The 23,379-nt window shown below is 31.8% G+C and overlaps 1 long non-coding RNA gene across 1 annotated transcript in view; it reads left to right on the top strand.

The window, feature by feature from the left end:
• Nucleotides 1-317: 317 nt before the first annotated feature.
• Nucleotides 318-23,379, top strand: part of LOC145974031 (uncharacterized) — a 77,039-nt gene continuing 53,977 nt past the window's right edge. The window contains exons 1-2 of the long non-coding RNA XR_014439608.1: nt 318-912; nt 19,387-19,502. This is a non-coding gene — a long non-coding RNA (uncharacterized LOC145974031). The remainder of the gene's footprint in view (nt 913-19,386; nt 19,503-23,379) is intronic.

Genomic DNA, 23,379 nt, shown 5'->3' with positions numbered 1-23,379 from the left:
CATAACGTACAATAATCGTGTACGAAACATTCGTGTCGCGTAATACAACATAATATATGTGTGCGTGCAACGCGTTTATTTATTTATTATGTGAAGTGCAAGTGTAAGTGCAAGTGCAGTCATATCGAAACTTTCTATTGGTCGCTTTGTAAGTACCAATGAAATCGCATCTTTCCGTCCGAGGATATCTCCGCTCTATATAATTTTTATTTATGTTCGTGACGTCACACGAAACATCGCGACCGAGCCGGGTGTACGACGCTTGTTATTCTCTGAAAAGTGAGTACAATTTTCGCATTAATTGAGAAAGACGGGACAATAATAAATAACATGTACGACGATAATAATAAGTACGAAAGATTCGCGTCATAATACAACGTAATTGTGTAGGTATATGTGTGCTACGTGAAAGATTTATTCGTGCCGGTTACGGGACGACGCGAAGTTGTTTACATACAATCGAGACGCGGGAAGGACACGTCACGTCGGTTGTGCCGGATCAAATGACGCCTTCTGTTCAGTCGAGTGTCTCGCGAGTGTCCGAGAGGTATCGGCAGCCGTGAATTTCGATATCGAGAGTGAATCCTAGTACGTATGTGTATTAATGAGATCATAATTAACCGTCATCTCATGAGAAGCGTCTCGTGCGTTCAACAAGTAGTTGCATAATGAATTTCGCTGTCGTGTTTTTGCGTCGCGCGTCCCATAAATGAAATTCGCTTCGTATTCTCCGCGGATTCTATACATCGCACACGTAGGTGAATACTGTGTCATTAGTGTCTCTAATCAGCTGTGTTTCTAAGTTCGTGTCAGTGAGTGAATTTTCCTTATATGGAGTCGAATTGGAAGAGGAGCAGACTCGTCAGGGACGACCATCGAGGCAGAAAGGGTTATGATGACACGCAGCATCTGGTGAGTAGATTTACTTTCATACATAAAAATATATCTATATTGTTTGAAGCGTCATTTTCTATTGTGTCAAAGAAAAACAAATAATATTGGATGTATATTTTTTAATTGGAAGCAAGCTATGTAACGATAATGCTTGAATAATGATATTTACATCCAATAGTAATGAATCACTTTTGTAAAGAAAAATTTGATCAATTAAAAGAGATAAAAATAGCATTAAATCTCAATGGATTCATATGATTTTAAAGTAATGTATTTATAATATTAAAAAGTTTTATGTTTTAAAAATTTTTTTAGAAATAAAAAGTCTGATTTTATAAATATTGAGAAAATTGAAAAGAAATTGAAAAAGGTAGAAAGAATAAAACTCAAATCTATTAATTTATATTAATAAACATAATATAAGAGAAGTCCTTTTTCAAATTTATATGATGTAATTTTGAATCAATTGAGAATTAATAAAAAATACACTAAATTAATAATAGATATAACAACGTAAATTATTTTGAAAAATATAACAGATTTACAATAATGAACGTCCGGTTGTACCCATGTAAACTAAATTTGTAAATATGTATACATGAATGTATATTCATTATGTAGATAAGCAAAAAGCTTCAAGTTAATTAAAAGAAGATTAAAAATTACATTAATAATGTAGTATTATTTTAATTCGCTTAATTTATTATCGATTTAATTATTATTAAAAGCAATTAAAATTAATTATTTAAAACAAATAAAAATAAATATGTACAAGCACATAATTATTTCAGCCGCAAAGTAAACAAGAGAGAACAGAAATTCAAATTTTGCAAAGTTAAAAATCTCTTAATTTTACATAAATTTAAAAAGAAAATTTTTAAAATGTAGATTCAAATTATATAAAAATGCACAACTCACTGTTTTAGATTTTATCATAAAACATTGATTTAAATAAAATAAAGCTTTTACTGATGTTAAGATCAAATTTATATAATTTTGGATCCAATAAATAGATCAATGCATCTTAGAAGAATGAATCAGTTATTGGTACAACCGGATGTAAGACTGCGGTGACAAATTGATTACGTGGAGCGATACCGAGAAATATCTTTGATCTAATCCATTTTACATGGATCTCTACATTTCGTATCGCGCACGTAAATATCGCAGATATCCAGTCAGGTATCACGTAATACACCAACAGGGAAGAGGAGAACAGAGAAGGACAATACATGTGTATATGTGCAGTCTTCATTACGTTGCATGGTCGCCGGGTATTTCCCATTTTAACGATCAAGTATAACGCGCCGGCGGCGGCGACGGACGGTTCAACGAACCCACGGCATAAAATCCATTTACGCGTTGAACAAAAAAAGAAAAAAAAACAGAGAGAAAAAAACAAGAGTAGGTGAAACACGCGGCGGTGTGATAACCGCAGTATAGTAATATATGCGTGCGTGCACCAGGAATTATACGTCGCGTATCTTTCGCGAGGGTCACGTTGTCGTACGCTCGGTTTACGACGGGGATGCATATTCTTCCTTGAGAAGATCGCGTTGTATGGACAATGAAACGACGAATGCCGCTTTCGTGGGTTTGTTTGACCGGACGAGACACTCGTGAGCCGTGTCGATAAAATTTAAATACTCTAATGCGTAAAACCGCAGACCGACTGCAACGCGCGTTCGTGGCACTTGACGTTTGGCATTCGAGACACCTCAATATGCAAAAAAATGTGTGCTGACATTATGACATATACACATGCATTGCCACAATTCAAGTAAATAAATTATTTATGTAGTGTCGCTATTTTAAATATTATTCCAAAGCTTATATTTATTGTTGTACAATATTATGATTTTATTACAACTGCAAAATTTTGTCAATGTGATAAAAATATTAGAGAGAAAGAGAAAAAGAGGGGAAGAGCATGTTTCAAAATATTTTATTCAATAAATATATATTTTGAAGAAAATATTATAATTTTAAAATTTAGATTTTACGTAGTTATTTAATTTAGATGTGATTAAATTACAATATAATTATGATTGGTGAATAATTAAAAGCAATTAAAATTAATTAAATTGCAAAATTATATATATAATTTTAAACATAATTCGAACTGTATTTATTCAAACGTATTTATTCGATTAAAATGTGTCTACATAATATAATGTTTAAAATATGTGGAAATAATATATAATATAGTATATAAGAATATATTTTTCATACATATATTGTATAATTAAACGAAGATTCGCAATTTTCTCGCAATTACTTCGTTGTCTAATCCAGATAATTAAATATTTCAAACACATATTATGTTTCTCGATATATAAACTATTCAAAACAAAACAAATTCTTTATAACATTGCTAATTTATTATATAATGATTCTTTCTCTCTTTCTCTTCATTATGAAAGAAACTTAATTCTTAACATCGTATCATTAAGATCTTAGCAGAGGTCACAATAATAATTAACAACGTGCCGGTATTCTCTATGCTATGATAATTAAATTCTAATGAACTCTCATGCATACTTAACGTATTCGCGCGAACCGTACCTGCAAAAGAAATAATCCTATTTCTTCTCTCTCATAGATGATATTAGTCATCATTTTTAGCGCTTTTACTTTACATTCTTTCACGCATGTAGTCATAAATAAATCAGTACGCCCACGAGAGATTGAAAAATCGATAATCGATAAAAATTGCGTTACATTGTCACGAGAATTCGCGTGGCGTACACGATTAGTTAAGCTAAATGAAGAATGAAAAGCGCGAAATTGCGTGCCGCTGCGGGACTCACGTTTTTCGTTGCATTTTGAGGGTCGCGGTCCCAAATGGTTTCCACGTGTGAGGGTGTGGGCTCGTGAAAACGCGCGCGAGAAAACGTTTTGGGCGTCTTATATGAATCCATCGACGGATGGAGTCTTTGGAGCCAATTTCACCGGCATTGTACGTAAATACTGAATCATTGACGCGACTCTGATGCGATGTTTAACGGCTTTTAAGACCGAAAATCCGGACGCGCGTAAGAAGACAAAACTCAACCATCGGGGCTATCATTTTTCATTTCTCCCCTCGTCGTTTCACACGATCGATTCACGCGCCATAATCAAGTCCCACCCGGGGATTCTTCAGCGAAGTCATGACTCGCTGGAAAATTGATACGCTCGATCAGGTGCGAGCGTCACGTGAGAAAGCACGTGGACAATGAAGCGTGCAACTTCGTGTCTAAGGCGGGACTTTTAGCATTAAGAGAGATACTGTCCATTTCTGGCAGATGGAAACCGATAATTTCATGCCTGAACAAATTAAAATTAATTAATTACATTAATCTTCCACCCTATATTTTATATCCAACAATCGTTGAATATTAATTTTACTTAACAAGATAAAATTGATTAAATGGAAATAAAAGGAATTAAAAATGTAGAAATTTTTCTGAGGCATATAAAAAATTAGATGTTTATATATTTTTATATAAAATTTATTTTATAATTTATTTATGATATAAATATAAATTTTTTTCTAATATTACAAACACAAATTATATAAAGTATCATATGCAATAATAATTGGGATATTTTAAAAGAAAATTTAAATCATCGTAGTGAAATTTATATTTTATTATGCATTCTTAATTCCTTTTTTAACTGATATTACATATCAGAATATTAAATTTCGTTGGAATGATAAAACGAGCCGTTCGGCGCGATCACCTTTATTGGTATCGTCGATCGATCGATTGATGCATAATTCCTAAATGCCGACGGCGGCCTCTCTGTTGGAATTCATGGACCGCTCGTAGGCGTCTAGGAATAACGGGAGAATTTCCCAGTATTTCGGCGACGACCCCAACGTACATCGCACGTGACGCTCGCTGTCGACGATTCCTACCATTCCTGATGACGTATGCATGAAATTGCGAGACGGTTTATCGCCCGGTTTCGTCGATGACGGATTGAAATGCGCCATAGTAACAAATTTAGAGTTAAATTCGTCAGAGCGCGAATTCTGCGATATCCGATCCTTTATTTATTAACAAGTTCAACATAATTGTGAGGAATTCAAATTTGCGAAAATTTTCTAGTCATCTGCTCTTTTAGTTATGGATATAATAATTAAGGATTCTTTTTTTATATATCGCTTTTCATAACGAAATTAAACGATACACTATCTTCTTCTCCTTTAATTTACATTTATGTAGTCAACTTAATCAATTAATGATTAATTTTTTGCAATGTAGTGTGTAATAGAGACTAGAATATTGTAGCAAATTTATGGCTGATAATCCACGTATATGAGAGTATCGACTTACACTAAATTCGCAATAAGTATCGATGCGACTAGAACAGTCGCTTTTTGCTTATTCATACGATCTACATTTTATTCAACTGCTCATCCACTTTTCCATCGCGTCGCGTGCAACGGAAAGATCGCGCGACTATAGGATAGTCATATGATCAGTTAAAAATGCAGCGTTCGTCGTCACGTAGCGACGATATGGCATCCTTTCGTTCGCACTCCATCTAAAAAATGTAAATAATGTAACTATAATCGCCACAATAAATATGTGTGTATATATATATATATATATATATATATATATATATATATATATATATATATATATATATATATACTGTTACCCGTATGTGCAATGTCTTTATGCGATATTTATCGTTAATGTGTTCGTTGAAAGAGCGTGCTATACGACATGCGTGACTTTGCACACGTGCACGTACAAAAATAAAACTTTTGTCGAATTAATATTTAAATTTTGAACACAGGTAGAGAGAACAGATAATTTTTGCAGTATTATTTTTTTTATTCTTGTAAGTTTTTTTGATTAATATTCTAGATAAAATTTGCATTAATAACTAATGATGAATATAGTGTTGAATTTTATCCGGTTCTTTGACAAAATACATAAAATTATATATTATTATTTATACAATAAATTAAAATTACATACTATCAATATTAAATAAATAATTTTATGGAAATTAAAAACAAGAAAATATTTCGTTTTTATTTCGTTTTTACTCATTAATTTTGAAACGTAAGAAAAAAATATTAAACATGCGTACGTTTGGAATTATACTACTAAGAACATGAAAAATGCTTATTAGTTTTTATGGCATCAAGTAAATTGTCAACAGATATGAGTATACATTTTACTATGTCAATTACATTGATTAATGTATTAATTATTTTTCTATTTATCGATCGCTAATATTCATAAAATATTTTCGAAGATTGTTACCACGTTATCTTCAAATTCTTTCTTACGTTCATTTTAAAAGATTATTGACGATGTGATATTAATAAATTTAAAGTTAAAAAGAAAAAAAAATTCGTCGTACTTAACAATCTTATCGCGAGAAGATATTGATTTTTTATCGATTTTGTCATGGAAACAAAATCGCTCTGACAAAATCGCTCTGACAATGATTTTGTCCATGCGAGTGTTCTCGTAAAAGAGCCGACTTCGCATTCACGTGTGCTCTCTCACCCACGGTCTTCTCGAAATCGGAGTCGTGTCGCCGCGGGAATCACGTAACGCCGCAGGTGTGCCTAACATTTTTCAAGCAACGTGAATGTCTGTCGGTTCGAAATTATACAAAATTTCCCGCGGTGAAACCTGCCTGTACCTTCTGTAAATTTCTATCGTCTTGTAGAAACATTCAATATATTCACAGCATCAATACATAACAAGACATATTTTATGTCTCTATAAAGTAAGATTTTACCGCATTGAATAAATTACTGATAAAAACGTGAAATATTTATTAGAGATTATAAATCAAATTTCTCAGGAATATAAGTTAGGAAAATTAATTATTGTATCCAAGAAGTATTTTACTAATTTAGAAACAATATTTAATATTATATAACAATAATATAATAATATATTAATATTATATAATATTTTATTTATAATATAATCTTTGTGAAACAAAAAAGAATCTAATAAAAGCGAAAATGTTTTTTTATTCCTGAAAAGTTTTTATGTGCTGTTGTGCTTTTTATGTACTGGTACATGTGCTTTTCTTTTGGAATGATTGATTTAATTAATTTGTTTTTATTTTAGTAACGTGTAATATATTATGATATAATAATTTTATTATAATGTATTATTTATACTTTGTCTTTATTTCGAAATTAAAAACACGTGTTTCTTTTGCTATTTTTGTTTGATTATAAATGACGAATTAGTAGGAAAATTTTAAATTGAGCTACAGTTTCTTTTGCGAACTATGAACAGACAGCGGAAATGTCTTTACCGAATAATACGGAAAAAAACCTATCGCTATCGCAAGACATAATTGTCGATATTCCAGTAACGTCATTCAACTAGAATTTCCAATATCGTAAAAGTGAAACGTATACGTGTTTAAATTTGTATCAGTTAATCACGAATGTACACGTCTATTCTAATGCTTTATTCAGACATGCTGGCGTAATTCACTGTGTAGGTTCTTTTTACCATAAAAGATTCTATATAATTGATGCAGCTGATGTAGCAAATATTTTTCTAAATATGTAAGCGTTGTGTAATTTTATGATCTTTAATAATATTAGTTTAGACATTATTTTATTATTTTGTACTAATTTTTTTGCTCACAGCAAAGATTGTGAATAATATTAAATTTAAATCGAAAAATATATATAATATGAAGTTGTATTATCAATCGACATTATGAAGATTATAATGAGAATTTCTTTGTGTTATTCGTATAGAAAGAATAAAATATAACGTATATTATAACGTGTATAACGTGTTGCATTACCAACAACGTAAACATGCATTTAATTAATTACTTTTTTAATTCATAGAAATCTTCTTTTTAATTTACACATATTAGAGGTAATAAATAAACAAATTTATTTATATTGCGATACTTGTAATGTATAAAATTTAAAATCTACTATATATATATATATATATATATATATATATTTATTTATTTATTTGTTTATTTATTCTATTCAATTATTAAAAAAACAGATAAAAATTATATATTAAATATAATTCACAAAAAATATTTTAAATAATTTAGCGTACAAGAATATATTGAGATCGCCTGCATAATTCAATTTTCGATAAAAATTTAATATAAATCACTCTCTAATTAGATTGCATAAAATTAGCTTCGTTAGCGATGATATCGCGTTCATATTTTTCAACGCAAACATATCATACGCCTCGCTGTGTTTATCGTGATCATAAGATCAGCTGTCGGGCAATGGATCAGCCACGGGGATGATGTAACGGTGCAGGTGTTCCAAATATTTTTTCAGGAAGCCCCATAGCGCCCGAGCATCTAAATTACACGAGGAAGCAACTCCTACGGAAAAGCCTTGATCTCGATGTGAATCCGGTTTCACATCCCCTCGTTCGTTCATTCTTAGCAAGAATCGCGCAGAAATCCGTTCATTGCGCGACTCTGTTCGTCGCGACAATGCAGCAAGGGATGTATTCTCATACACGATCTTTAAATATTTTTGTAATAATGTCCAAGCCGCGCGGAGGGCGCAGAGGGTGACACGGGAATAGAGAAATGGGGAGGAACGACGGTGACAGAAGCAACAAGGGATATGTCTCAATGTTTAGCCTGATCCTTCAGCTGTCGCCATTGTGGGCATAAAATTGACAATGGCACGGTTCAAATGACGTTCTTAGCGTGTGTATACCTGCAACGTGTGGGCAATCCCACACCGCGGAGGTCCTATTTCGAAACGATTCCGTTCGCTTTTCGGGAACACTTAAGATCATTCGGTGGCGACCGAGCAGTTTGCTCTTTTGTGGCTCCGTTTGCGAGCCTGAACTCGTGAATCTATAGATTCAAAAAGATGGATATCTTCCTGTTTTCACTTTTAGGCCCAAACATCATTCCGCTCGAAGAAATTTTCGTATGGTCATTGTGGCGATTTTACAGGCGAATTAAATATCGGGAAATTTAGCGTAATAATGGGTGATATAGAAATTAGTGGATAGAACCTGTGTATGACAGATAAAATGAGATTGACTTGTGTTTTAGATCTAAAAATTAATTGTGTGAAATTAAATTAATTGTTTGATAAATTGTGAATTTATATATACAAAAAATATCCAGTATATGAATAATATAAATAATATAAATATAAATAATAATATATAAGTATATAAATAATATAATTTCTCTATATATTTCATTCATATTTAAAATCTTTTGTTTTATATTATCTTAAGAATAACTTTTAAATCAAGTCTTCAACTCTGTGCTCTACTTTCAAATTTCCACGTTATGAAATTTTGCCTCCCACTGTTTTTATTATAAAGAACTATTTTAGTTTTTTTCTTTTTTATATAATTAATTATCAACGCGCTAGTATGTTTGTTAACGAACGTATTGTCTGTAACGTTCAACATTAAAATATATAATACTTTGTGACTATATAAAGCAAAAAATGGAGAAATTTTTCTGTAATAAAAACATATTTTTTTCCAAAGTTTCATGTAATAGATTTTAAATATAAAAGAGAAAATTGATTTTTTACATTTTGTTTATATTTTATAAATATTTTGTTATAAATTATTCTAAAAATTCCAATATCTCTTTCAATCCAGATAAAGTTATTGTACTAAAAGAACAGTTTTTATCGAAATTTTATCCTATTGTATCTGCCCACACGAAATAATCTCTGCCGTATTATTTGAGTCATCGCAGCTACATCTATCATTATATCGTTCAAAAGATAGTATTTTCCATAATGACATGATTGCGCCGTTTAAAGGGAGGGCCTCTTTAATTTCTTAGCATCGTTTCTTAAATCTCGCATCTCGCGGACGTAAAATGAAAGGGTGCCGGGAGTCGCCCACACATATATCAATTCTAGAAATCTTCGCGAGAGATATTTCGGCGGTGTGTCGAGAAATGTTCCAAATTACACGGCTTACACGATCGCTTAAATGATGGAAACCGAATGCTGCGGCGCCTGTCTGTCAAGTCCGCAGCGAGCTGCAATTATTCGACGATCTCAGTCTTGCCTTCGCTAACTTGACATTCGAAAGGACAGTTACACGGGTGAGGAAATCGTCTATCAAAATAATTCAAATAATTTGTAAAACGGCCGTTAACATCGTCGTCTCGAGTCACGTTTCCGCTTCAATTTCTCGTAGCATTACGCATTTTTACAATTAAAGCGAAAAGCCAAGGCGCATCGTGCGACTATGAGGTCTAAATTCGGGTCGGCAGTAAACGCTTTCCTTTCGTGTTTTGACATCGAGCCCGGAAAAAGCGAGTGGGAAGGAAGACCGTCTTATGCTATTTCTCTCTTCGTGTTTCATAAATCTTTCGGCCGGGGTGGTCGAAACGGCGGCACGTTTGGCATCGAGTTTCGTGTCACGTGTCACACATATTTTATTGCCACGTTTGAAAAATCTCGAAAAAAATGGGAGCAGCTGTTTGTTGGACACACGCCGAAAGGGTGCGAGGGACGCGCGCGTTTTGTATTTTCGCTGCGTATTTTGCGCCGACGATCTTTTAATAGTAACGCTTTGATTACAAATTGATGGCGAACGAAGCGACTGTCCAAATGCGAAAATCGTACGAGTCGCTGCTGAATACTTTATGATGTTATAGCGTGCTACTGGTATTCACGCGGCGCGGCCAATTTCGCAACATATCTGATAAATATTTCCTTTTGACGGGGGAAGCGGTAGTTATTTATTTTAATCAAACGATCGTCGACGGGACAATAACTTCGCAATTGCCTTCAAACTGTTGTATACGGCGGATTTGCACTTTCGCAAAATTGCACGCGAAATTTGCATTACACTTTGTAAATTATTCAACATTGTTTGCAAAATAAATAATCATTGTGCGCGCTAATCTTTGCAAACTCTACTCATAACGCATTAATTGAAAATTTTTCTATATTCAACAACTAGATATCAAGAATCTATTTTTTTTTTACATACGCACATGCAGTGATGATGTTAAAGATTATTAATAACCGATCATTACTAACTGATACATTTTAGATTTTCCACGTTTAAATCTTTAAACATTTTAGAATTAAATTTGAGCTTTTTTATTCTTGGTATCGTGCTCCATTGATTTTTCCCGACTGTTTCTTTTGTAAAAAGCTAAATACCGCTGCAGGGAGAGAGCTCGTTTAGATAGTTACATTTTACACTATACTAGAATTAAACAGAAGATTTATTTAAAATAGGGGTATCCTATCCAAATTGCAAATTACGCTGAATTCCGAACAGGAAGATGAAAAACAAAATAACCGGAATTCCATGCGCTTTCTGGAGTCAGGAAGGATATTTTATCATCCTTTATAAAGCAGGCTCGTTGCGTTAAAGCGTTGTATATGTACATATATATACACAGTCTAGCTCTTTTCCTGAGATCTGAACTTAATCTTTCGCTGGCCTTTTAATTGCCGCTATCAAGTTTGCATTAATATTAGTAATTTTATTTTATTGTACTTTATATCTGTTTTCTTGTCTATTAAATCTGTTCTATCTAAATTTGTGTCTTAGAAAACTTAGAATCATAATTATATAATATGCTATACTCCTGGACAAAATTAACGCATAATTTTTTTTTCAATTAATTTTCAATAAATTTTTTTTTATTAATTTTTCTTTAAAATTTTTCGTTAAAATTTAAATATCAGCTTTTAAAGAAAAAGTGAAAAAAGTTATGCATTAATTTGGTCCAGAAGTATATATAACAAGAGAGGAAGAGAAAAAGAGAATTCAAGATCCGTTCATTATTATTTGCAATAGTATAGTTTGCGATTCACACAATTGTTCGTAGATTATATATATTAATATTAAATTTTAGGTTCAATATTATATATATATATATATATATATATATATATATATATATGCAGGGTGTCCCGAAACTACCACTTGATATTTTAAAGTCAGATTCTCTGGCCAATTTAAAAACGATTTTTCCTCAGCGAAAAGGGAGATCATTATTTTTTGCATATTCCCAATTTTTGTCATCATGTATCTTTCTAATTAAGCCTTAAATTAAAATTCTATTAAAGTAAACTCTACCTAAAATTAACTAAAGAATGTGACTTTATTAATATTTTATTCCCATAAGCCTTAGTTTGCGAAAAACCCTTTATTTTCAATTGTTTATAACTCGAAAACTATTAGTGCCGCGACATTTTCGCTGAGGAAAAATCGTTTTTAAATTGGCCAGAGAATCTGCCTTTTTTTTGGACGGAAGGTACCTGGGACACCCTGTATATATATGTATAAAACATATAACATTTCTGTTTAATACATTGACTCTCTTTTGACAAAATATTTGTTTTTTATCTATCCTTGAAATATCTATTTTATATTCTGATATATCAATGTGATTTGAAATGGAAAGGGAATCCACAAAAGGAAAATGATGGAAATCCATAAATAATATTTGCCGTGTCACCATGCTGTTACAAAATTTCGTTTGATGTACCTGCGTGTATTTGGCGTAACGAGCGTCACGTTCATACACGCCGGAATCTCCCGATTAAATTTGCAAGAATTAAGAGAAGGGGTTTCAACGCGGACGGATCTTTTTTTTTTTTAACAACTAAATCCTGCACGTCTGCCACCCTTCTGTACTCGAGTGCCTCGTAGCTTTCCGCCACGAGCGACAACATACTCATCATTTACAAAAGCCGCTCTTTCGCCGACTCTCCTCTCTTTTCCGCTCTTTGGTATACGCTCGACTCTCCCTTCCATCAAAATAAATCCGCATCACCTTTTTTAAGGGTCGTCCGCATGTCGTAGGGACAATTCTCCGCCTCGCCTTCTCTCTCTCTCCCTTTCTCCTCTATCCGATGTAATCCTTGTTGCGCCTCGGTGCGCATTTCCGGGAGAAAACGAATGCGCGCCGCGGTCCTATGATTAACTTCCATTCACTGATGGCTTAACCGACCGCGGATTTCAAAGGACACACTGGAACAATCGCTTCCTCTCTCTCAGTCTCCCTATCTCTTTCTCTTTCTCTCTCATTCTTTATATCCATCCCATCCAATTTGCGGGCGCTTCGCGAAAGCGCGTCGCGCACCCGACTCCAAGATGCAATCGATAGGTGCTCTATGTGCAGCTATATTTTCTTCGTAATCCGATGGTAGGGTGGCCCTGTACGATATAGGGTGATCTAATTTGATGCATTGAATTAGCGCAATTGGCTTAATGTGTGTGGTCGATATTTGCGCTTGGCTGATTGGTTACTGTGGTCGTATTGGATACAAGTATTGTTTCTTATCGATTATTAATCGAAAGATTGATTATTTGCAAACTTTGAATTATTTCGCTGCGTTTTGCGATTGTATCGTTTTGAACAGAAAAAAATAAACAAGTAAACAAGTTTATAACAGAATAACTGTTTCAAATAACTATTATCGTTTTTTTTTTGTTATAAAAAATACTACGAAATATTTTACATCGAATAAAGTATTTTTCAGTGTGAAATAAAAGCAAAAGTGCATTATATATATTTTTTTTCACGCTAAAATTATTCGTGTGGAGAATATAGAGACATACAACAAGCGAACTAAATTTCATCATCGTGGAATGCATTTTTTTCAAATAATACTTAATGATTCTGTCCTACTTCTGAAAACAATCGTGAAATTTTCTGAGATGAGATCACAGCGCAGCATAATATTCGTAATATTTACTTCGCTTGTTCTCGAAACTTGTCGTTCCAAGGAAGGTTTTAATTTCTGGGAACGCGAAGTCAAATATGGTGCATAGCAAATGGCGCGCTATTGAAATGTTCTCCCGATAATGTAAACACACAATCTTCCAAACTGCTATTGCTGCGCGTGAAATTGCGAATGCTTTGCACCTGAACTTTATTCTAAAAGGAAAGAACATTTCTACCATCATCCTTAAATATGATAAAGAGGAGGTATTAATTTGCGAAAAATATTAATGCAAATAGCAATTTATGAAAAATTAAAATTCCATTACATTATATATTATATTCTATACATAAGTACTAACAATTTTCAGAGCATAATATGCATTCTTATTTAATTATTAAGTAATAAAAGAGATAATGCGTAACAGAAAATATTCATGATTAATAAATTCATAAAAAAAATTTCTCTCTTGTTTATGTCAATTTTGTCTTTTTTTTTAAATTAGAAATCTTGTAAATCTCATTATATATGTGCACGGATTAATATAATAATTACAATTTAAATGCTTTGATTGAGCATATTAAATAAGCATGTTTGCATATAACGCATTACATAATACTAGAACGTGCTCTAATAATTATATATAATATATCATATTATTAATTATAATTATATTATAAAAAAATATACATATTCAAACATGCATATAACCCATCTGGCATATTGTATACTAATTATTAGATATTAGATGAAAAGTGCGAACATATACGTGAAGTTTAAAAAAGTAGAAAAAAAGAAGAGATAACCTAAATATCTATCAAATAATTTCATTACGATCGTTATTTGAAGCAAATATTGCATGGCATGGGAATTTATTGTAAGACTTATTTCTAGAGGTCATAAAAAAATTGGCGTGACGTACTTGTTTTTTTTGTTTCTTTAATATTTCAAATTTTTATATTATTCATAGATATCATCATTAATTTGTTGCTAACGATAAGGAGAATTGGAACGTAAATATGTATTCGTGTAAATAACTGCCGTGGCACTTTCGATCGCACCACGAGAGTATATATGTCCAGTTCAACTGAAACGCTTGGAAATTTCTATGGTTAGAAACAGCTCTTTCGTGCCTAGATTGCACAAAGTTTCTCTGTGAGTCCGAGTCTTAATGAGCGCTTAATTAATCGGACAACTTGCATGCACGTCGCAGTGTCTACCGAGTCCCGTTATTACTTTCGTCAAAGAAGCAATCAGCAACATTGTTGACACAAACTCGCTTAGTTCTAATAGACCATAAAGCATATACACATGCTCTAAAAACACACTATACCCATATAAGGAAAATATTTGAGTAGAGTTAAATTAATACGCAATTTTAGCTTCTGTCATCCATTCAGACAATTTGTGTGTGCGATAATAAATTTAAAATATAACTTATTTTATGGAATTTAATTTTTATACATTTATCGCAATAGTTTCTTTTTTTAATTATGCTCTTAAATTATTGTGTTGTAACACGAAATAGTTGATATAATGTCAAATATTTTTTTGTTATTTTTCATGCATTTCAGAATGTTACATATTCGCAATACAAAAATTTTGTAAATTGTTTTGAATGACGTAACATTGTAATATATATAATACATGATTGTTTTGTGCACGAAGGCATTCGAGTGTTGGAGTAAATGTACACATGGAAGCATCGTATAAATTGATTTCGCATTTGCGCTACAAAACATCACAGACATCTTTGCAATGTCGTAACGCCGCTCATCGTTAATGCCTATTCGAATTTCTAAACTTGCATACGTGATTCCGATAGCTCCAGCGGGAATTCAGTAGTTCGGTAATAATCTTTGACAGGTAATCCGAATGCAATCTGTAATGCGAACCGGTATCGCGAAACGCGCGTATTTCTTCATTAACTCGCCTTACACAGCAACGTCCCGTCTCATGTTGTGCATAAGCTGACGTCCTTAACGGAGCTCGATCTCATTCCGCATTGTCGTCTCGTCGCTCGTCCGCCCGTATTCCTACTTTAATAGACGAAGATACCGAAGTGTTTGGCCGAGCAAACGAGCATGTGTAACCGAGAATAGTCTGCAACGGATTCAAGTTTTCGTGCTAAGCGAGAGGAGGCATCGTGCAGCACCGCTAAAGTTTGTTGCAGCCTTAATCTCCCATATTATGAATGAGGGCTTAATTAAGGGGAAGCGACATACATGTCGCGACAACTAAACTTTAATTTGACGTTGCTGAAGAAATTATCGATTTCAAAAAACGGGATGAATCTTCTAAAATAAGCTTCTGATATAAGCACGATATAATTTCTCTAAATTGTAATTTTTTTATGATATTTTTTTATTATATTAATTTTTTAATTTACTTTTAATCTTGTCATTTTTTCCGCGAGAGATTTTTTTAATTATATCTTATTCTTATCTTATTTTTTAATTACATCTTATTATTAAATCTAAACTACGAAAATAGTTAAAATTGAAAAGTTAATGTTTTTGCTATTGTATATATTATGTAAAAATTTTAAGTTTTACATTGTTTTTTAAAACAATTTTAAAATTATTAATAATCTTTATTAAAAGAATAAGATCTAACAATAACTTTTTAAATAACATCTTGATGTTTTTTTTCTTTTTGGCTAAATATTTGTAATGATATAGCTCATCTTGTTTATTATTATAAGAAGATTAGTTTACAACATTTAAAATCAATTTAACTTTGTCTCTCCGAGAAATAAGCTTCCGTAATACTTATGCTTTTTTCGATATTATCAAAATATGGTTCCATAATACTGTTGTTCCAAAAGAGACACCATTAAGGCTCGCTATTTTCTCATCGCAGGCGGCGAAGATTACTTTGCTATCTCTCTACTGCGTTTTCTCATTTAGTCTGTCTTACCTCGAACGGATATATCGGACAAAAGCGGTTTACGCGAGTTTAGTAAAAAGAGAAAAAAGATCCATCCGGTAGGTACGCGATTGCTATTAGTTACGTAAGCCCTTAATTAAGCGTATATATCGATCTGCCCATTCTTTCGTCTTTAACTCCTACAGAAAGACTATCAAATTCAATAGTCATTGAACCTGACTTCAACGTGAACTTCGTTATCTCGTTTTACGAATCCAACTTCTTTAGCAAATTACCGTTCTTTCTACCTCATTTTTACAGTATATTCGTCGAACGTTTAATTTTTAAAATGTAATGAGAAAACACGAACACATAATATTATATAGCGAGATAACACTATCATTGCAATAATAAGTAATAATGATTAATTATTTTTACATTTTAATATTGAGAAAAACTGGAAGTAAGATTAATATTAGATTGTAACAAAAATAAATGTCAAATTATCAGAGAAATTATTTTGTGCAATGCGATATTAAATATTGCTCTAAAAAATTATCTTCATTTTGCATTATATATATATATATATATTTGTTTTTCTCTAAAATACCCCAAAATTATACACTATTTCTCTAAAATACAATTCTAGAAATTCTAGCGTCTAATACCTTTCCAAGATGTTTCTTTATAAAAATGAGAACGCTTTTCTGCGCTCAATAGTCATATAACATGTGTCCAAAGCTCAAGTTGACTTACGAAAATGAGGTTACGAGACTTCAAGACGCGCTAGTTCTAATTCTGTAAGAATGAGTATTTTATTAATTCGTTTTTCTTCGTTCTCGCTAGAGATTACACGATTCACTCCAATATCCTTCGTACGAAAGATCTATAATAGTATTGCAATTATCCACCTGGTCTTTAATTTCGAATTGATCTTTAATCCTTGAATGAGCGTCATATTTTATACACGTGTGCGATTAGAGATTCTTAAATGCTATTATGCAATATATTATATTTCTTCTCTGAGAATTATACAATACGCATTATCGTTCAAAAAAATTCAAAAATGTCGAGATATATACCTGTGTGCATATATATTTTTTTTTCTTTTGACTTTGCGTTTAATTTAATGAATAAATATTTCAAAATTAAACTTGCAACGGTTTTCTCTCTTCCAATTTTAAGAAATAAATTATTTATTTCTTATATGTAATCTAAATAAATTTCTTTATTGTCATATAATTATAAAATTAATAAAATAAAGCAGTACCATAAAATGTACTTATAATATTTAAGTTAGAATTATATAAATAAAAATACATGTATTTTTAAGAAATATATTTTAGAATTGAGTCATCTGCTAAGTACATTGTATGTATATAAAAACTCTAATCACGTTGAAAACATATCTGGCAATGTCGAAATGAATAGATTTATAGAGATTTATTCCATATTATAGTTTTTAGCGAAGTTTATTCGCTTTTCATTTACAACGACCTTTCTAAAAATCTAATTTTCTATCAAAGGACCCTGTACTCATTTTCAATTCTCCTTCGCTTGGTTTGCAGCTTAAGGTGCACCTCCGTTACGCTGCATTACCGGATGACTAATAATTAATAATCACGTTTGAATTAATTCCATAGGAAAACAGGAAACTGCAGGCTGTCTAATCTTGAGTCTAGAAAATAATTATTTTATCAAATATCCGATTTGTGTAGAATTTCGTAACGAAGAACTTATGTTGCTTGCATCATATATTTTGCAATTATTAAAAAGATATTAAAAATTATTTAGATTGATATCAATTTGATTGACTTGGCGTTTGTATATATGTATTTAGAAACAAATATACAATTTTTAAGTAATTTATATAAGACATAATATATATGATCGATAGTTAAATTTATTTCGCTATTTTATATTAATCGATATTTAATTTCATTTCGATGTTTATAATTGGTATTTTATTTTAATATATGTTTCAGATAATTAAAAGAAAATTTTATTTTATTTATTTCTATTTAAAAATTTTCAATTCGTCATTTTACAATTGTTATAATACTAACATAAGATTTTATTCTTGATAAACTTTTGACAGGTGATCCATTATAAAAACATATGAAATATTACGTTGCATACATATATACAAAAAATTTTTAGTAGAAATTTTGTTATTACATCAGATATATTTTTTATCGTGCACTTAATTAAAGGGATATATATAACGCCCATCTTATCTCTTCCGTTCTTTGCCTTTCTAGTAGAAGAATATTACCGCTCGGTAATCTCACGAACTTACGTCTTTCCACCATCTTCTTATATGAGAGAGTGTGCACGGTTTGTTACCATAATACTCGTTTTCATTTTGCATTCCCCCTCACCAAATAACTGTTATAATATACCAAAATCTTATTTAAACTTCTTCAAGTTTACGATCGCAGCAATCTACCGACATTGTATATTCATTCAATGCGATTATACGTCCTACTACACTCACACATATTCATTGATGCAGTTAAGAAATTGGATGTATTCAATGTCTCTAACTCAATCAAGTGGATTTTATAAATATGGACTTTATGAATTTTTTAAATGATGAAATCTTTAACAGCTTTAAATATATAAATATAAAGTGAGAATTATTATTTTACTTATTACTTGTAAAAAATGGCGAAAGTAAAGATTTTATAGATAATTATAAAATATTAATCAAATATTTTAAATATTAATAATAAGTTAAAAATTTTTGTTTTATATTTGAAATTATTTTAAAATAAGATAATTAACATAATTTATTGAAAATAAAATTTCGCGATTTTTATTTATATAATTTACTCCATCCAATGAATATGATAGGAATAAAAAAAACAAGTATACAAAATGTCATACATATATTCATAATATCAAGTCATATTTACAAATCTCTCTCGTCAAGATTCTCTCATTTTCACAAGGTTAGCTTCGGTGATGGTGCGTATTTAACGGATCGGTATTTCCAAAACTGTGTTACCACTCGCGGACAAAGGCCTGCCGTGTTCCGCCAGTGTGTTGCGGCGCGATGCAAAAAAGGGTGAGTACTCTGTTCTACTCCGTGTTCGATCCTTACGAGCTACCGCGCGCGCTCCTACAACCCGTTCCCACCTCCTCGCGTCGCCCAGGCGCAAGTTTGCTCTTCCTGTGTAAGCTCGGACGTTCTGCACGGACAAGCGCTTAATTAAGCGAATAACATATATCATCTTAACGCCTAACGCCCACCTTCAACTTCCTCGACTACCTTGCCTCGCGGAGGTATAACACTCTGGCCGGGGCGGGCCCACGGCGACGTATGTCGGGCCCAGCACAGCCGTTTGATTTCACCTACCCGCCTCTCGTACCGAGAGAGCTTTGAGCTCCCCGAGCTATATATCGAAGATCCTTGTCCCCATTCCATGTCGACCAACGCGTCTTAATATGTTCCCTACGTTTACCGTGTTTCCTGCGACCGCGGACATTAAAAATCTACGGGGTCATTCGGAAATATATTACCTACTTCAACGATATTACGCGCTATTATCTGTATTTTGAAAAGGGCATTTAATACGTGGAAATGAAATAATAAAACATAATTGAGAAGAAGTTTACAACGCTACATTAAAATTTTACGGACTAAATTTATCATTTGCATTCATTCAAAAATTATTTTTTATTTAACTCTATCACATTTTTTGTAGATGTTTAAAGATTCTTCATAAATTATTCAATTATTCCTTTAATTTAAATTAGTAATACGGGCTAATAAGAGCCAATCGCATGATAATAGACGAAAACAAAAAACCGTTTGAAGAATTTAAAAGAGTTATTTTTATTTTAAACGTTTCGGTCCTCTTCGGATTATCTTGAGTAAGACTATTATAAGCAAGTATAATCCACATCCTACACATTTAGAGATTATTGCTCATAATAATCTTATTGAAGATGATCCAAAGAGGATCGAAATGTTTAAAATCTTATTGAAGATGATCCAAAGAGGATCGAAATGTTTAAAATAAAAATAACTCTTTTAAATTCTTTAAACGTGTTTTTTGTTTTCATCTATTATTGTGTTGCTCTTATTAGACTTTATTATTAATTTATATTATATCATATATATTACTGAGAGCCCAATTTATTTATTTTTTTAATTGTTCCAGAATAATTATCTCTCGTTATATATTTAACAAAAGTTTTAATCTTTGTATTATAATCATTAGAAAAGATAGACTGATAACACACTCCGGAAAATATTCCGCCGTATTTCGTATCTATGGCCTTTGAAAGTTCCTAGCATTCTGTATGCTTTCAAGTGGTTCGGTCGTAATGAAGAGCTTGTATACGATGTAGCCTTAGGCATTGCGGGGGCGAGATAGCGAAACGAGGTCCTCCCCTGATTTTCAAAGAGATCGAACGAGCCGGGCGTTTATCGGCGAGTCTCTCTCACCTCGGTGATTTTAAGGCTAAGTTTAGCGATGGTAATATGGAAAGAATAGTAGGTAATCTATATAAAGCATTGTACAAAAGTTTTTGCATCGTATATTCTAGCTGTAGGATTTTCTTTTTGTAATAATATGAGGATATAATGTCGATGAGGATGATGCGGAATATCCGATTATCAAAGATATTGTAGAGAAATTACATCTTTATTTCTAATAATGAAATTTCTGCACAGTTTAATGAATATAATCCTAAATACAAGAGAAATTTTTTAACATATTTTTTATAGTGACATTTTTACTAATCGATTTTATTATTAACATACTTTATAACATATTTTATAGGCACGCATAACAATTTAATATACAAATATATAAGAATTAAAAAATATATAAGTAATAATAAGTAATAATAAAAAATATATAAATGTATATATTATATAATGTATAATTACAAAGAAAAATTAATTAAGATGTGAAATGCATTATGATGATGTGTAGATGGCGGAGAATGAGAAAACAGTAGTATTTGAAGGAGAGAATGGATGTCACATGAGTAGTCATAATGTAATGAAGCAATGGATGTGGGAGTAGAAGAAAGACACGATTCATACTACCAAATGAGATTGTAGAATAGCCTGAATATATTCTATCTCTATTTGTTACTTAATTATTCACTATCTTACAGACAATCATCCGCAAGAATTTTCAAGTTCGCTTTTGAAATAATACATCTTAATTATATTTCGCATAGATCGAATATAAACACACTGTATATCTTATAAAGAGTAAACTCTCAAAAATATACATATGCAAATAAGGTAGTTCATTCTTGAATATTAATGACATTGAAACATACGTTACGAAAGTGGGAAAAAGCGAGAAATCTGATCGTTTTCTTCTTTTTAGAAGTAGAAATTACTTGTGAAAATTTACCTCTCTGGATTCGCGTTTCTTTCCTAACTAATCTCAGATACGTTATTTCCTTCGGGATTCCCGGGAACAAAATGTTTTAAGCTTTCCAGCGCGCCAGGATTCAACGGCGACCTCTTCGTCCGTTAATACGCGGAAAGGAGCTAGCGCGATATTGAATTATCATTAGCAAATTCCATTATACGACAAACAGCGCAGTCCCCCTGCTAATTGTAACTCGTTAAAGCCTTTAACTATTTGAGTTGGAAGTTACCTTCCTGTAATTTCAATGGCGCTTTCACGGTCGTTCTCTATTCATGCGCGACGAGAGAAACTACTGTCACGCCGTCGAGTAAGAACTCCTCCTAAAGACTGAAACGTGTCTGGCATAATTGAGACCATTTGAAATGCCTGCATGAATGTTTTCAGAGCTTCGTTCACATGCCGTGACCTCGTAATAAAATTATATTCAAAATCGCAAGTATGATTTTGTGCCATTTCCTCATTTGAATAAGCATATTATTTAAAATTTCTGTTGCATATTAAAAAGTTTTTTAGGATTTATCGTAGATAATTCATATTTAAATCCTTTCAAGAGATTTACCGCTCGTATATATAACGTTCCATTTTCCATTTGATATTTTGCTCTCATAATAAATAATGATTTAAGAAATAATTTTTATACTTTCATTCCACTTCTTACTTTCCATTAGATACTCACTCTTTTAACGCGAAAATTCATGTTATAATATAGTATATAACATATATGCGAGCAGCGTATAAAAGAAAATACAACATAATTTCTTTTCAGAAATGTGAAAACATACTCATTTGTTCAATTGATCGTATCTTTTCATGCAATTGATTGTGTTCTTTCTAAAGATGCGTACAGAAGTTAATAAAATGATTGTTGTTATCTATCGATTTATTCGTTCATACGGTTCATATGTCGTTCATCATACCCGAGAAGTAATCGTTTATATCTTTGAGCTGTTGACATGTTGACAAGTAGCCACCTATTTAAGAGTGCGACTCGGGTCAGGAAGACGTATGATTAATGTGCGAGAGATAAGAGAGGAAAGTTCGACTTCCGGACAACTGATTCAAACTATTCAAACAATACGTACATATAATGAAATCACAAAAGCGTCAGTTAATGAAATCGTCAAATTTACCTTATGCTTTCTATGAAGAAACATCCGCGATCGCAAATACGGAAGCTTCGAGCGCCGTCGGGAAAATAGAGATTTGTAGGGAAAAGCTTGTTCACGCTTTTACCTACAAATATTTGAAGTTACTTTCCAGTGCTCTTGTTTGTGTCCCAAATAAAAATTTAACGGGCAAGTTTGTTACGCTTAATGCCATTTTTATTTTAAAAATGTACAAATTTTTAGAATTTATTGCACAATTTTTAGACATTATTTTTTGAAAATTATTAAAATATAAAGCAGCGACATCCTTTCTCTCTTTATATGTTCTTAAAATAAATTAATATCAATAAAAAAAAAGATATAATCATGATTATTATAATTATTTGATATATAATCATGATTGATTAATTATAATTGTGATTCATATGATTATTTT

This window comes from Camponotus vicinus, unplaced genomic scaffold (assembly GCF_025532165.1).
Source record: "Camponotus vicinus isolate PSW18456_S1 unplaced genomic scaffold, iyCamVici1.0 SCAF_7, whole genome shotgun sequence".
NCBI lineage: Eukaryota > Metazoa > Arthropoda > Insecta > Hymenoptera > Formicidae > Camponotus > Camponotus vicinus.
This window is presented reverse-complemented; position numbering and strand designations above follow the sequence as displayed.